This window comes from Chelonia mydas, chromosome 27, assembly GCF_015237465.2.
Source record: "Chelonia mydas isolate rCheMyd1 chromosome 27, rCheMyd1.pri.v2, whole genome shotgun sequence".
Lineage (NCBI taxonomy): Eukaryota > Metazoa > Chordata > Testudines > Cheloniidae > Chelonia > Chelonia mydas.
The window spans coordinates 6,560,601-6,577,895 of record NC_057860.1 but is presented as its reverse complement, the minus strand read 5'-3'; the positions used below and the strand labels follow the sequence as shown (position 1 = coordinate 6,577,895).

The following is a 17,295-nucleotide window of genomic DNA, read 5'->3' as shown; positions in this document are numbered from 1 at the left end:
GGCCACATATTGCACAAGGAGCAGAAAACAGATTTGTTAAATAGCTACTTATTCAGTGAGCACTGTCCATCCTTGCACTGAATGAGACAAGGATCCTGTGGAAAAAATAGTATGTGATCACGTAGTTAAAGACTGTATCATAATTCATATGCACAAGGGGAGGTATATTAAGAATGGACAAACTCCTCTAATTTTGGAATTTCCTAACTTTTGAACACTTGACTTTGCAACCTTAATGTTCCTTTAATATACATTTGAATGGGTAACTATAAAAGGGATGTTCATTCTTATGGACAATGTATAGCACACAAGTATAGCCTGTATTTCTCTATAGTGTAGAAAGCAAGTTTAAAAAGTAATTTGATAACAACACATGCATAATAAGAAATTATTAAATATATTTAGCAATTAAACAGTTAAATGTTCAATCCATTAATATTAAAATATAAGCTTCTGGTTATCAATTTCTAGTGTGTAATCATTGTGACGTTTTAAACAAAGAATGAATACAGAAAATATCTCGATAACACATTTATTCAAAAACATTATTATTCACGCTGGTTGGATATGATGCATTATAAACTGTCTAGAAATAACTTTATAACGTCCAATGGTTCTTAAATTATCTTACTGAGATGTTTAAATATTGAAATGCATCAAATATTGATGTCTGACAGTCTTAGTAAACCCTTAACCCCAATTACTGTAGTACTCTAATCAGTACCCTTTTTAATTTGCAGATAAAAACTGTGTTAAAATGGAGTTAAGCTTGAGAGTATCAGTAATTTAGGGTAAAACACATTACAGAGATGTTGTATTTATCCCAAAACCAAAAATTAAGTTGAAATTACACTTTTGAAAAAAATCAAAACATGTTGAGGTAAGAAATGCACAGTTCAGGCATCTAAAACAACTTAACTCTCCTGTAGTAGTGCAGTAACAACATAATTACGATTAAGGCATTTCAGTGTCTGTAATGCCAGATCAGGTTAATTTGATTTTAAAGGCATATTAGGCTGGCTGGATTTTTTGTATTTCCCCCTTTGTGATGTCATTACAGGGCAGAGTTAAGGTTATTTGAGTGGCTTAACTGTGCATTTCTTATGTAATGTATTTGTTTTTTGTTTTTTTAGTTTAACCTTAACTCTGAATTTCCAGGGTTAATAATGGTTCTGGGATAATTATAATGTCCCCTTTTTTCCCCTTACCCTTAAATCACTGACAACCACATTCAACCTTAATCACTTTCTCTTAATATAATTTTTGCCTGGGAATTTCCATAGTATTAAAGAATTTCATTAAGGCTATAAAATAATCTCAGTTAACGCCTGCGATTAACTGAAAACAAAATTAACAAGCATGTGAAGTGCCTAAGGTAAAATCCACCCTCCATTCCAAACAAGGACTCACTCAGCTCAAGGGAGCCCACCTACCTTAGTAAAAGGAGTTTAAAAGGAATTTAATCACTCTGTTTAACAGTGTGATTAAAACTGCAATTAATTGTGATTAATTTTTTTAATCTCATGCTTAACCATGATTAGTTTTTATCTCATGATTAATCACGATTAATTTTTTATTTGCTTGACAGCCCTAAATTTCATACATGAACACTAAACAAGAAATGCAAAAAGAATAATACCATGTGATATTTCTAATGATTTGAAGATACGTACTATCAATCTTAAATCATATTTTAAAAAACAAAAAAACGTTTAAGGGCAGATTCACCAATACACCAAAGCAGCCAAAGACACCAATCATTTAAGCTGGGTTAACAGATGTTTTGCTTTGCCGAAACAGCACAAAGCAACCAAAGCATATTGGCAAATCTAATCTGCAACTGACTTGTTGTTTTAGAGGGGTATATTAACATGCTGGATTGGAGGGACTCAGGGAGAGTCCAGTCCCTGAGTCCTAATTTCTCAGTGCTTTAAATGCTCCCCACCACTCCAGCCACAGTTCCCCTGCCAGTGTTGCCTAAATGTACAGTGGAGTAAAGATAGCAGCGCCATCGGTAGCCTTTCACACACTGATACCCAAAGCTAGCATGCAGCCACAGAATCTGTAAAGTGACACATGGGCCAAGTAGTTTACAAATAAGAACTCTTGACACATGTGCCCAATCTCCCTCATACCACTAAGTCATTACCACCAGAAGAATTGTTGCACACAAATTAGTTACAGAAGAAGGATGATGAATGGTAAAATTATCTGTGGTGTCCCAATGGCCTCACTTTACAGCAGGGATCTCAAACTCAAATCACCACGAGGGCCACATGAGGACTAGTGCATTGGCCCGAGGGCTGCATCACTGACACCTTTTCAGGCAAAGATACAAAAGCCCCCCACTCTGCCCCCCGCCCCAACCCCACTCCATCCCTTCCATGAGGCCCCGCCCCTGCCCTGCTTCTTCCCACCCCTTCCCCAAATCCCCACCCCAGCCCCGCCTCTTCTCCACCTCCTCCCCTGAACGCGCCGCTTCCCCTCCCCTCCGCCCTCCCTCCTGGAAAGTCCTAAGCGCTGGGAGATAGGCAGAGGAGCAGGGATGCGGCACGCTCAGGGTGGGCAGAGGCGGGGGGCAGGGGGTGAGGAGAGTTATGGCAGGCCGCAGGAAAGTAGGCATCTTGGAGGTCGAGGGTTGAAAACCAGTCCCCCTGTTCCAGCACTGGTATGATAGATGATCATCCGAAACCTTTGCTTCCTTTCAAACTTGTTTAGTCGCCTGAGGTCAAGAATTGGTCGCCACCCCACACTTTTCTTCTGCGTTAAAAAGTAGCGGGAGTAAAACCCCTTTCCCCCATGTTGCTCGGGGACCAACTCCACTGTCCCCAATTGGAGGAGATGGTCTACTTCTTGATGCAAAAATAGTTCATGAGAGGGGTCCCTGAAGAGGGACTGGTTGGGAGGGTTGGTGGGGGGTATGGTAAGGAAAGGGATGGTATAGCCCGAGTGGATGACTTCTAGGGCCCATTTGTTGGTGGTAATAGCTGCCCACTTGGTGTAAAAGGGGCATAAACAGTCTGCAAAGAGCTGGATGATAGTACCATGTGTTGGAACCGGCGAGAGGTCTTCTAGGCCCCTCAACCAAAGCTTCAAATTTGTTTATTGGAAGGAGGAGGCTGAGATGCCGTTGCTGGTGGTGGGCGACAGTGTTGTGGCCTTTGTCTTTGCCTCTGTTGTTGTTGCTGCTCGTATGGTCTCTGCTGAGTGTAGGAAGGATATCTGGGGCATTGGTATGGTTGATACCTGTACTGTCTTCTCCTCATGGCAGGTGTATGGATACCAAGAGACTGGAGTGTGGCACGTGAGTCCTTCATAGTGTGAAGAACCTCATTCGTCTTAGCTGCAAACAGCTTCTCTCTGAGTGGGAGTTCCGCCACGGGAATGTGGAAGATGTGAACCACGACGCCCTCCACATGACTACAGCTGTGGCAGTGGATCTGGCTGCAGTGTCAGCAGCATCTAGTTAAGCCTTCAGCGTCATGCAGGCAATAGTTTGGCCTTTGGAGACTAATACTTTGAACTGTTGTCTCTTTGGTTCCAGAATGTCATCAATAAAATTGTTAAACTTAGTGTAGTTTTTGTGGTCATGCTTGGCCAGCAGGACCAAATCATTGGACACGTTGATTTGGAGTGTAGAGCAAGCATAGACTTTTCGTCCAGAGAGGTCTAGCCTCTTACTTTCCTTGTCCGAAGGGGTGGATCTGAAATGTTGTTGCTGGCCCTTTTGGTTGGCCACTGTTACCACCAACGAATTAGAAGCTGGATGTGTAAATAATAATTCAGATCCCTTAGATGGGACATAGTATTTTCAATCAGCCCTTTTACTGGTAGGCGAAATTGTGGCTGGTGTTTGCCAAACTGTTTTTGCTGGGTCCATGATAGCAGCATTGATGGGCAATGCTATCTTAGAGGAGGAAGAAGTATGTAAGATGTCAGTTAATTCATTCGGAGTTTCGGACACCTCCTCAAGGGCAATCTTAAGTTCATCGGCCACTCTTTTAAACAGGTCCTGAAACTGGGAAAAATAATCTGCTATTGTCAGTGGTGGAGGCATTATAGCCTCATCAGGAGAAGAGGAATTGTGGGTGGTGAGGTTTCTTAGGCACTATCTACTGCCTGCTCTGCCACGGGGTCTTCCTCTATGTCCTCCTCCAAGCTGTGTGAGGGTGGAGGTGGGGATTTTGATGCTTCCCTATGAGGACTAGGGCGTCTGCTGTGACATCTTCTACATGACCCCCAAGGGCTCCAATAAGGCCACTGGCCTGGATAGGGCATTGGAGGTCCCAGCCATGGGTGTCCATATCAGGGAGGGATGTTATGGTCATAGGATGATCGGGACCTGGGTGGTGCAGCGGTCCTGGGTGTTCTGACGGGGAAAGAGTGGTGAAGGGAGAATACCCCTTCAACCTTATCGGCCTCATCACTGGAGAATCGCGATGGAATTGGAGATAGATGCTGATGTGGAGCTGATGGTCTTGGGGAAACATCGGTACCAAAGAGAGGGGACTGTGGAGTGGATGAGACAAACAGATCCCTATAGTGCAGGAAAAAACGCGGCACTGATGGTGTGGGTGCCATGAGAAGCAGTGTTATCTGCGCCGTCAGTGCAGAGGGCTGCGTAGGTGCTGATGTCACTGGTGTTGGCACTGTAGTTCCGGAGGTCTTTAGAAGTGGTGCCAAGGCAGGAGCAATCACCAGCGCCGTCTCCTTCAGAGGTGTCGGCAGTGCCGTGGTAGAGGCCGGCAACTTGGAGCTGTTCGCCTCAGTACCGGGGCAGTGGGTGCCAGCAGCAGCCGACTTGTGGACGGTGCTGGAAGTGCCCATGGTATCATAAGTGCTGAGGCATGGTGCACTTGGCTCCAATGAGAGCGATCTCATTGGTGACTGTTTTTTATTGGTCTGCGCTCTCTGAGACGACGTAGAAGGTCGGGTTTTCTGGTGGTCCTGTCGATTTTGGTGACCGAGGTGGCGAAGGAGCTGGTCACCCAGGGGGCTGTTGTTCCAAGTTGGAGGCCCATCTTAGGGACTTCTCCATGAGAATGAGTTTGAGCCTCAGGGCCCTGTCTCTTCATGCCCTCGTTTTATGTTTGCTGAAATGGGCACATTTTCGGGGACATGGGATTCACCCAGACAGCGGACACATTGTGAGTGTCCCTCTGACACCAGCATCGCCTCTCTACATGAGATGCACCGTTTGAAACCCGGTGAGCCCAGCATAAGAGGGCTAGTATCTAATTATGGGTTGAAAGAGAAAAAAAAATTTTAAGAAATGAAACTTAGTACAGAAAAAATACGTAACTGTCTAAACTTGCTAACGCTAAATAACTGTTAACTAATCTGACTGAAAAACTAGGTATGAACGGGACTACGGAGCTCCGTCTCAGGCCAGGGACAGTTGAGAAGTAACTGAGGGGTCCGGGTCACGCACACGACACTTCAACAGTCAACGTTGCATGAGGCAGGCATCATGTGTGCGTGATCCATACGGGCACTGCTGTAAAACTCCCCAAGTGAAGGCGCAGGGGCACACCAACACCTGGAGTGGAGCATCCACAGGGACATCTCTCGAAGAAGTAGTAATTCTTCCACTCTACTCCATGCTGATTAGGCCACAACTGGAGTATCGTGTCCAGTTCTGGGCGCTACATTTCAGTAAAGATGTGGACACATTGGAGAAAGTCCAGAGAAGAGCGATCAAAAATGATTAAAGGTCTAGAAAACATGACCAATTAGGGAAGATTGAAAAAATTGGGTTTGTTTAGTCTGGAGAAGAGAAGACTGAGAGGGGACATGATAACAGTTTTCAAGTACATAAAAGGTTGTTACAAGGACGATGGAGAAAAATTATTCTCCTTAATCTCTGAGGCTAGGGCAAGTAGCAATGGGTTTAAATTGCAGCAAGGGAGGTTTAGGTTGGACATTAGGAAAAATGTCCTGTCAGGGTGGTTAAGCACTAGAATAAATTGCCTACGGAGATTATGGAATCTCCATCAGTGGAGATTTTTAAGAGCAGGTTAGAAAACACCTGTCAGGGATGGACTAGATAATACTTAGCCCTGCCTTGAGTGCAGGGGACTGGACTAAATGACCTCTCAAGGTCCCCTCCAGTCCTATGAGTCTATGATTTTTACATGTATTAAAATTGTAGAATCACTTCAAGTTTAGAGGGAAGAGAGCTGTTTTACCACTTTTCAAGCTTTAGAAAAAAATTACATTTGAACTGATGCAGAAAATGTTGGGCTGGAGGGTTGATAAAATACACGTAGATCTCTGAGTGCCTGGGAAAAGTTTTTCATTATTCCACTGCTTTCTTATTAATCCAAAGAAGAATCTTAAAGCCATGCATAAAACTGTACCTCTGCTTGGATCTCTGTGCTTATTTCCTCCTACTATCCCTCCCACTCCCTACAGTATGCACCTTCTTCCCAACCAGCCACTTTACATCCTTCTCCCAACAATCTTCACACCATCTTCCATGCTTTTCCTTACACCTGGAACAGCCTCTTGTTCCCTGTGCATCAAATGACCTCCCTTTCCTCCTGCTAATCCTTCCTCAAATCGCACTTTAACTGCAAGACATGGCAGAACTCAAACAACCTTAAAACTGAACTGTAATGTAATGTCGAGTTGTTTGGTGGCATGGACAATGCCTTTTCTTGTGTCTGTACAGTTCCAAACACACTATTCACAATCAGCTTTTAAAAAAAGGAAATAAAGGTATCAAGGCAAAATGGACAATGGCAGCGCATGACATAAAATAAACTATATTCACTGCAGTAGCATATTCTGATCATGTAACAGCTCTGTTGTGTACACATGCTGAGTCACTGCTCATCTTGCAGATCCTCTTGAGAAAACTATACAAATCAACACATTTTAAATAACCCAGTTTAGCAATGCAGATATTTAGGTCATTAAACACCAATTGAGACAACGAAAAAGCAGTATTTTATGGACCACTAAAGCACTTTTATAATAGGAATATTTTGAGCGATCCTTCCCTTTCCTTTCCCCCCCCCCCCATTCCTAAAAGAAAAAGTTATAATAGCTATGTGCAACATTTCTATTCTGAAAATGTGCAGTTTGTTCACATTCCTTACCCTGCCATCCCTAAGCACTCTTTGTACTCATGATAAACTGATAACACTGCCTTACAACTATGCTGGATAGTTTAGTTGCTTCTCCCACAACTAAGTGAAATGATAAGAAAGGAAGATAATCAATCACTTATACTTGACTTTTCCAATTGTATTTTCTCCATTACCTTCACATTCTTTTGAGCACAATTCTTAGTGCCATCAGTCTGGTAACAAACTAGAAAGCAATGACATCTGGAGCTACCATAACATAACATGACTCTCAAGATTATCCAGAGGTGCTGCCCAGGTCAGGTGTGCAACATCCATTCGTACCACTGCAGACAGAGACTGGAAAATATGACTCCCTGGAGGACACTGGAAAATACAATCCATCAGAAGAGAGATTCTTGAACTTAGTGATGCATAATCATGTATGTATTTTAATTGTTATTTACCAAGACTGCAGATATGTTAAATGCAATACATATATGCAGGAGGCCATGAGCCCCAGAAGCCTTGAAGGGAGACATGGATTTAAAAGCCAACCAGATGAACCTCTGGTTCCAGTCCAAATGGCACAAAGGCTGACTCTGGATACTCTTAAATCTGAGTTTGTGGACTGGAGACAGGACAGTTTAGAGGTAATCCTACTCTCCTAGAACCTTAAGATACTAAGAAAGAACTCAGGGTAAAGATCACTTTACCCTAAAGAGTAAAGCACTGGTCACTGTTTCCCAAACTGGAATCGAGGCAACGTATGGGATCCAAGGAAACATACATTTGCACTAACATCTATGATTAGATCAGTAGAATCCAAGACGCAATCACCCCTTCTTCCAATACTCTAGTCCACATGATACAACAGGCACTCTTCTCCTAACTACTTAAAGCTTCTGGTGTGTTCATCCACTGGGGACATTTTATTGCTACAAAGCGCACATTATTTGAATCTTGATTTTTTTTTTAAATGCAGGACTACAATGAGGAAAATTGGCTTTATAACAGAGAATGGAATGGACAAGGAACAGCTTGGAATCAGGCAGTGGCACAGACTACAACTAGCATCGAATCATTCAATGGCACAGACCTACCTATTCTAAAAATTAACTATTGATATTAAATTACTTATTTGTCCCCTGAAACCACATATAATCTACAAACTATAAAAACAGAAAAGAGTAATAAATCCGCAAGTGATGGTTCAGCAAAATGCAACCTATGGTAGCAGAAATGGAAGTGAAGGTGGCAGCGGGATAATCCTTTATATAAAATATGCTTGCACCAAGTGTTGGTTCACGTGAACAAATGTGTACAGTATCAGAGGACACTGCTTTGTCGATGCTTTTGGGGATGTGGCACATCCCAAACCCATCTGAAAAGGGGGGAGGAACTACAGCGCAATTCTCAGTAGTAAAACCTGCATTAGGAAGGTGTAATTCATAGAGGGTCAACCTGTACTTTATCTGCATCAAAGAAAAAAAGTGATAACATTGCTCACATAAAAAGTTAACTATTTAATGATATTTTAATACATTATATTGACATTGTCCAACTAATTTTTTCATTTCATAGAGATAGTACTACATGCTGTCACCATCATATCACAAACTAAGTAAGTATTGAGAAGCCACTAAACAGAGTACTGTTATCAAGCTTCAAGACCAAACTGATTTCATTATTTTTGAAATGGTTCCACAGCTTTCTGTGTTAATCTGAGCTAATCTTTGCATCTCTGCAGTAAGATTATATATATTTGGTCTTTAATGCAGAAAGCATTGACAGATGTAAGTCTTCCCATCAATAAATTCTTTCAGAATAATATCAAGTATAATTTGAAAATGCAGGGTGCCTACTGTTCAAGTCCCCTGTCCTGATATTTTCTGATCAATTATTGCATAACCACCTGCATCATAACCAAAGCAGCAATAAACTTGCAAGATCTCTTGCTTGGTTTTACCCTGCAATTATTTTAAAGATGATTTACTCTTACACAGCATGTGAGATCATTATAACCTTAGAATCTACTTATCTGACCTAACAGCACTTGGATCAAGAGGCACCCTATTTTAGCAATAACTCTCTGATAAAATAACCTTTTATAATTAAACTTATTATTTGACTGTAGAAGGCATCTGCCAAGAGCCTGGATGAATATATGTCGTCATATGGAAACAAAGTTAATCTAAAGTAACAACTTCATAAATATTAATGAATTTTTAAACCATAAATCAGTATCCTTTAGATTGTTAATCTAGATCTTAGAAGTTTTCATAGTGTGTTTCAAGTTAAAAATGTCTAGTTAATATTTAAATAAAGTTTGAAGAATGTTGCATTTACCAACAAGGAACAATGATTTTTGATCAGTGCAAATAGAGAAATCAACAGGTTTAAGTGACTCTAAGGTCATAATTACTGTTCTAGTAGTACTCTGTCTAAAAATATATGATCTGTAACTTTTATTTCCCCAAACAAAACCACAACTCTCATAAACAAATTGAAATTAAGTCCACTAAATCCTTGAGCATCAACAAATTTACCATACCCCATTGTTGACAGTGGAATAACTATGATGAAATCAGGCCCCCAGCTTCGTGAAGTAAAACACAAGACAACTGACTTTATCCTCCTTCCTTTTAAATACCAGGTTCCTCAAACCTTGCTCATGCAAGTAATCCTTACTCATGCAAGTAGTCGCACTGAGGTCAGAGGAACTGATAATGTCAGTAAGGATTACTCTCATGAATACTGTTTTGCAGGGTTAGAGCCTTGGCATGCTCAGTGTACAGCCTACGATAGGGCAGTGATTTCGCTCAATTGGTACATCTTCTTGCTCCATTAAAACTAACGGGCCCACTTTCAGAAGTCTTGGCTCAAGCTCTGCCTCTTGTTTAACACACATGCCCCTTATTTTATCCTAATGAAATTAATATTTACAAATGAGGAATTTGTATATGTGCATACACAATTTTGATGTAAATATGTTTTCTGCCAAATAAACAGGACCAATGTCTGTAGCATCACCCAAACATGTCACATTATGTGCAATAGAACTCATGCTATGAAATGGTGTAACATTTACCTGAACAGACAGCCACCTACTTTATAACATCAAAGATGCTATAGCTTGACAAAATAAATTTAAATGAAAATATTTCTCCTCAGTTTATATTCTGAAAGCAATGAAACAGATGACCACGTCAGCCTTAAAGTTACAATTCCATGGCTGGTAAAGATTTAAGAGTGGGATATCAGATCTTTTGCAAACTCATATATGATTCTCTGCCTATCTTGTTTTTTCTTAGGGAACACTATACTTATTTTTCTTGAAATTGAAGGGGGACAAGAAAATGTAAGATGTGCAAATACCATAGCACTTAAATCCTTTTGTAGTGAATTTAGCATTTGTGAAGACATAAGAGTAATAGACATCAAGACCAACATCTTTTACATATTCATAGAACAGCCACTATATACCACTGGCAATTTGCAGTGCTGCTACCTTACAACCTTCCTTAACTTGACACAGAAGGAACACTTCTACCAATAAGACAGAGGTTCAATCTCTTGACCATTTAATATTGGCTTCTCTACTGAGACTGCCAAGAAAGGGGCCAGTTAGTACCAACTGCAGTGGTATTTTTGTGAGGCTGAAATTCTCCATTAGAATCCAGACAAAGATTATCAATTCAATTCCAATACAGCAGGCCATTAAATAGCTATCAGATGGAAATCATTTTTGGTCACAGTCAAACTTGGTTAGACTCATAATGGTACCTAAACACGAAAGGATTCACATCCAGTAACTAATCTACTGAGCCAACTTGTCCTCCCAATACTGCAAAACATTTTTATTATCCGGTTGACAATGGCAGACAGGTCAATTCTCCAAAGTGAAAACAGATATTCCAAATGGCACAGAAACTTTCCCCTCATTGGAGCACTGTCCAGGAGGAAGACAAACCAACGTGTGCAAACCCATATTCACAATCTGACCTATAACTTTAAAAATACACTATCTATTTCATAGAGTCCTCCCTTTCTCCTTCATGAATAAAATCATTGGGAAGCTTGAAACTGAAATCTATTTCCTGATCTAAACAGCTTTTCTTGCAACACATATAACAACACTTTTTGATTGAAAGGGCTCTTACGTGTGTTAACTTAAAAAAAAAAAAAAGCACTGAAGTATTTCCTTTAAAGAATTACATACAGCATGCTGTACATTTGCAAAGAGAGCAGTACCGCTAAAGTCTGGGTCAACTATTCTTAACAAAATTCCTTCAAAGAACACTAATAGCAGTCTCTAGCTGCATAGCTGAAAATTTATCTAGCATTTAATTCTTAATAAAAAAAACTTTGTTTTTAAGCAGCAATTGAATATTTGTTTGTAAATTTTCTTTAATAAAAATTGTTTTCCTTTCTGCCATCTCAATAACATCTGGCCCAACAGCTAGTCAAATAATTGTATTTAGTTTAATTCCCTTTCAATTAAAAAAAATCTTAATTGCAGCCAGCTCCTCATCTGCAATTTGCAGCACTAATATCCACCAGCCATTTTGTTTTCAGCACGTAACACTAGCAACCAGCCGTCTCCCCCCCGCCTCTCTATTAGCATATCAGATAATTTAGAAAAATCAGCTCAGAAGCAGACTGTACCAGTAATGGCTGATTTTTATCATGGGGAATACATCTGTACATATGCTGCGGCTACCTGATTTTTCCATTTTTTTCTGGTTCTGCTCTACCAGCCTTGACTCAGCAAGATTTCTTATCTTTCCTTTTTAAATCTTCACTACTAATATACCTACAACATTTTCACATATTCACTGTAGCCTCTCAACTGCAATAAAACAAAGATTGAACTACTGTGGTTTCAAACAGAAGAATGCTCTCACTACATAGTTTCAGAGTATAGCTAACCTTTTAAATATTTTAAATTAAAGGAAAGAAGGCATATATTTGGTTAAGTAATTATAACTGTATTTCACTAGAGCAGCTACCCATGAATAATAAATATGTAAAGACTAGGATGCATTATTCTCCTTTCTCGAGGGTGTCCCTAATAAGCATCAGACAGAAAACAATTCTCCACCTGTTTTGACTGCAACACCCTGCTGTTTGAATGCCAATTACGTTTTCTCATAGAAAGTGTCCCTGAAGACCAACTTGACACATTTCTACAGCTAAATTAAGATACTTTTGAGGCTGGTGGCCAATGCTTTTTTCAAGTAATCTTCTGTCCTCAATATAAAACTCTTCACCATGTCATATTTCCAAAATCTGAAGAAGCTGTGATTCTCTTTATTCTCCTTAGACAAAATGTAAACTTTTCCTCTTAAGGGAGATTTTAAAACCTTTACCTTTGTTTTAAACGTATCTATAAGGGGAAATCATTTATCTAGTATAATCAGCTACTGTACAGTACGTTAGAATCAGTGCTTAATTTGTAATGAAAGAGGTGCCGGGGCTCAAGCAATTTTTTTTACTTTCATAGCTGACGCAGCAAGCCCAGAGGTGCGCCTGGGCTATGAACTGCCAAGCCTAGAGATGCCGGGGCTCAGCCCTGGCATAAAGTAAGCACCGGTTAGAATGTTGTGGTATGTTACAGTTAAGCATTAACAAGCAAATTTACAGATCACTTATTGATTACAGAATAATGACTGGCTGGAAGATCTAACAATCCAAAGGAAATATCTAACAGCCACCATTCATGTAACTAAAATATTCACTTCAGAATGTTTCTGCTCTTATAATTTCTCCACACGGATGTGGAAGCACATAGGTTGAATGGTTCTCATGAGTGCTGTACCTTGTAAAAAAGCCAATCAGATTCCTTTGTTTCATCTGCAAAGCTCCGTCAGAGTTATGTAACATTCTAGAGACATGAAGAGGTAGAAGAATATGGTATAGTAGATCCCTTATAACTACTAGAGTACATACTGAAGCATACTGTTACTCTTTTTGGCATCTATAGGTCTCATACATTGTTCTGAATTTCATGTCAGTTATGAGAGAGTGACATCTGTGAAGCACAATACGGGCGATTTAGTCATAAGAGGAAAATGGATGTTCCTCCTTCCCAGAAAATGTTACAAAACATATAAAGTATGAAATACACTGTACTATTACATCAAGACTGATGTTCCTTGTGCCGTGACCTTCGTTCTTCTGGTATCATAAAGAGGGGGTGGAGATTGTACACGTACAATAAAAGCACAAAACAGAAGAGTGCATTAACAAACAAATGAAACAAACAGAAAAACTGAAGTAAAATGTTAAAATGTCCATGCTTAACCCTTAAAATAAATAAATAAATAAATATCAAGGTATCCCTTAAAATACAGTATTTCCGCTGCCTGGTTAGATACTATTTTCTCACCCAACAAAAACAGGATTTTCATTACAAAGTCGTATCATAACTGAATTTCGAAAAACATGCAAGTACACACATGCCCAAAGAGCTAAGCAATAACAGCACAGGTGGCTGTGTACTTCATTTACATGCTTAGCTATTTGTTGCAGTGTATATGCATGGTATTCTCCCTTAATTTGAAGACAAGGGGCTAATTTTAAACACTAACATGCCCTCTTGCCCTCTCTTCTCCCCCCGCTCTGCCCCATGATAATGCACCACTGCTGAAAATGTTGCTCTGTGAATGATTTTTTGAGGGGAAAGGGAGGGGGAACTACACTATTAACACATTTCAGCCCAAACTGTCAAGTGCACACCCAGCTGTGGCTGGTGAATCCAGCCCCTTCTCTACACTCTAAAATCAGCAGCATCCCATGAACAAAGCTTGAGAATCAGCAGTATGTTAACGCAGGTATTTCAGACATCAAAAGCTAAACAGAAATCTAGATATATTTTTAAAAACTGAAAAGTTATAAATCTCCAGCCACATAACAATGATGAGATTATAATGTATAATTAGATCTATTCTGATCAGACTGTATTGAAACTACAATTTTTGTTGATATTATGTTTTTCACATGAACATTATTCTGATTGACTTAACTGTCTACGCTTTTATACAGGCTTAAAAATAAGAAAGATATAAATGAAGATCATAAAGTAAGAGACAGGTTTTTTTAAACATTCGCATTTGTGCCCTTGGTTTCTTAATGACTCTTGTCCCAATTCCTTATCCTCTCCCTCACTGTGTGCAATATGGCTGATTTTTACAAACATTTGACTTTTTAAAAAAGGTAATAATTTAAAGTCTAGTTATTTGCAATGTGAACTTAACAGTGTTTTACAGTCATCAATAAAAGATGAAGTGTCAACTGTAGTGTTCATTCCCCTGATTTTCTAAGTCAGCTCAGAATCCTCTACTAATGCTCTATAATATAATAAAACAAAAACAAAGAGAGAGAAACTGGCAGAAGTTGTGACAGTTAAAAAAAGAAAAAACATATATTTGCTTACAAAACAAATTATTCAGATGGCACATCCATAGTATTAAAATGAAAATAAATGTTTCTTTAAAAATGCTATAAATATTTTAACATACACATGGAGGCACATGGACACACACACATATATTTTAAAATCTCAACACACAATCCGTGTGTATCCATATACTATTACATATCACTATACAAATGCCCACAAAAATGCATTCTGAAACAGACAGGAAAACATAATACATGCTGATTTCTATCCACTCCCTTAATCTTGCTAACATAATCTCCTCTCCCACTCAATGTTACAAACCCACCTCTGGATCATGCTGCAGATTATTTTTTTCTAAACCCAGAACACACTGCACCATTTTGTCTGTCTTCTGGACAGCAAGAAACAGTCAGAACAGCAGTGAAGGAGTGTACTGGAGTCAGCAGAGTCAGTGCCTGCCTCATACTGCAGTCTGTATATTGAACGCAATGAAACCCACAGGTGCCTACGTAAAACACTTCAGCTGCAGAGAGCAACTTAATGCTTCCTCAGCAGCATGTCTGTGCTCTACTTTCACTTTTCATTAACCCATGGCCTGCTCAGAATACCAATTCTTAAAATGTTCATGCAAGAATCTTGACTTAGAGACAAGATTTCATATTAAGCAGCTTAATATAAACTGAAATTTCTTAAATCAAAGTACATTAAGAAGGCTAGACTCAAACGGAAAATGAGGATTTCAAACAGAATAAATCCTACCATGCAAATAATTCTATGGCATATTAACACTATTCTTTCTCACTTTGCTGGTCTTAATTACTAGCATTTAAAAAATAAAATTGTAAACAGTTTTTCATATTTTATATATATATATATATATATATATATATATATATGTGCTATCTATATACACACACACACACACACACACGTGCAGTATTAGTAATAATCTGAATCAGGTGACTGAACAGTTATTTGGTACTTTTGCATGTTCTCTATGCTAAAGTTCCCTATAGAGCAAGCCATCTGCCTAGGGGAGAACCCACCACTGTTTGCAATATGCAGCCACTCTAATTAGTGAAGGAAAAAATAGAAATTTGGCATACAGGACAGCAGCAAATTATAAACAAACCTAACTCCACCCATTTATCATATGAATTCTTCTTTAGAAAAGAAAGATCACTCAAGCTGTAACCAGAGAATCAATTAGGTTCTTTTGCTGTTTTTTTGAAAATTGCAGGAGAAAGTTAACTTGCAAATTAATCTAAATATTGTCAGCTCAGTAACTGCCACACTTAGTGCCTGCCACCTTTTAAAAAGTCCCATATTGTTTCTCTTCTGCTAGACTTGTTCTTCTTCTCATCTATTCCCTAAAATATACTCATTAGTAACTTACTGTAATTAACTTGTCTTAGGGATATATTTCAACAATTAAAGTCCTATTAGGAAAAGAAATTAAGTAGAATTCTGAATTTTTTTTAAAAAAAGTTCTTATGTGGCTCGGATAAAGGTATCAATTCATTTTACAGATGTATGTACAGGACCACATTACACCTCAAAAGATGAAAAATCTGACTCCTGCTATCGCTATGAAAAATAGTATTCATATCTTATGGACTTACCCCCAAATTTAATTTGACTTGGGCTGAATAGAGGAAATCCTGGATAAGACAATATTATTGTTTATTATCATTTACAGTACTCAAAACTATGCACGTAGGTGGCTTAGTGTTCAGATCAAAAGAATAAGTTCTCTGTCTCTAAAAGTTTATAATTCCGACAAGACACAATGAATGAAAAAGCAAACAGTGGCAAATGAATGAATGCAGGGAGAATAAACATTACAAAAAAAAGTCATTTGTCCCCACTTAGGTATATTTGTGATTATTTATTACTTCTATTATGGTTGCACCTAAAAGTCCCAGCTGAGATCAGAGCCTCTTTCTTCCTGGCATTGTACATAGTAAGAAAAAAAGTACCTTATCCAAAGAGATCATAGTCTAGGCCCCAATCCTTCAAGAAAAAATACCATTGGTACATGTTACATATACAAGTGTTTTGTGCGCACACGTGTGCTTGTGTAAGTGGTTTATGTATGTGCATACACAATTTTTTTCCCAAACATAATTACATGCTTTATTTATAAAATAAGGCTTATTGGGGTGCTTTGTTTTTTTGTGGAGGGATAAGATGGAATGAGATGAAGAATGGAGGATCTAGAGTGAACAATTATATTATTAACATGTATATACCACTTTTTATTCATGAATCTGAAAGCATTTTACAAATGTGTTATCCCCAAAACACACACAGGCACACTCTAACAGATGAGGAAACTAAGGCAGGCAGAAGCTAATTTTTCAAACAAGCACCTTTGTGCTTTCTCCGACACTACCCCACATTCTTGGGAGGCTCTCCTCATAAACATTAGTAAAGCTACCTCATGGTCCTCCTCTAAATCCAGTCTCAAAATTCTCCTGTGCTGTGATGCCTACAAAAAACTTGACAATCATTAGGCTGGCGTATGCACAGACCACTGCCTGTCATGCTCACCAGTGCTGTCCCATTGTTTATTTGTACTCCCCAACCTGTCTCTCTCCATCTGCTGTCTCTTGTCCTACAATTAGATTGTAAACTCCTTGGGGGCAGGGACTGTACTTTTTGTTCTGTTTGTACTGTGCCAACTAGGGCTCATAAGCACTATGGTAATACAAATAATAATAAATAATAAATGACTTCCAACATCAGACAGGGGAAAAGCCACAGAAATGAGAACAGACGTTAGGTCCCTTCACACCCAACCCAGTACTCAATCCATTA

General features: G+C 39.1%; 1 protein-coding gene across 6 annotated transcripts in view; it reads right to left on the bottom strand.

The window, feature by feature from the left end:
* Positions 1-17,295, bottom strand: part of TANC2 (tetratricopeptide repeat, ankyrin repeat and coiled-coil containing 2) — a 675,729-nt gene that overhangs the window by 405,330 nt on the left and 253,104 nt on the right. The window contains exon 1 of one of the 6 annotated variants that reach the window (XM_043537034.1): positions 14,801-15,035. The exons of the other annotated variants lie outside the window; for them this stretch is intronic. The gene's annotated coding sequence lies outside the window, so the exon portion shown is untranslated. Of the gene's footprint in view, positions 1-14,800; positions 15,036-17,295 lie in introns of those variants that run through there. 6 annotated transcript variants of the gene reach the window in all.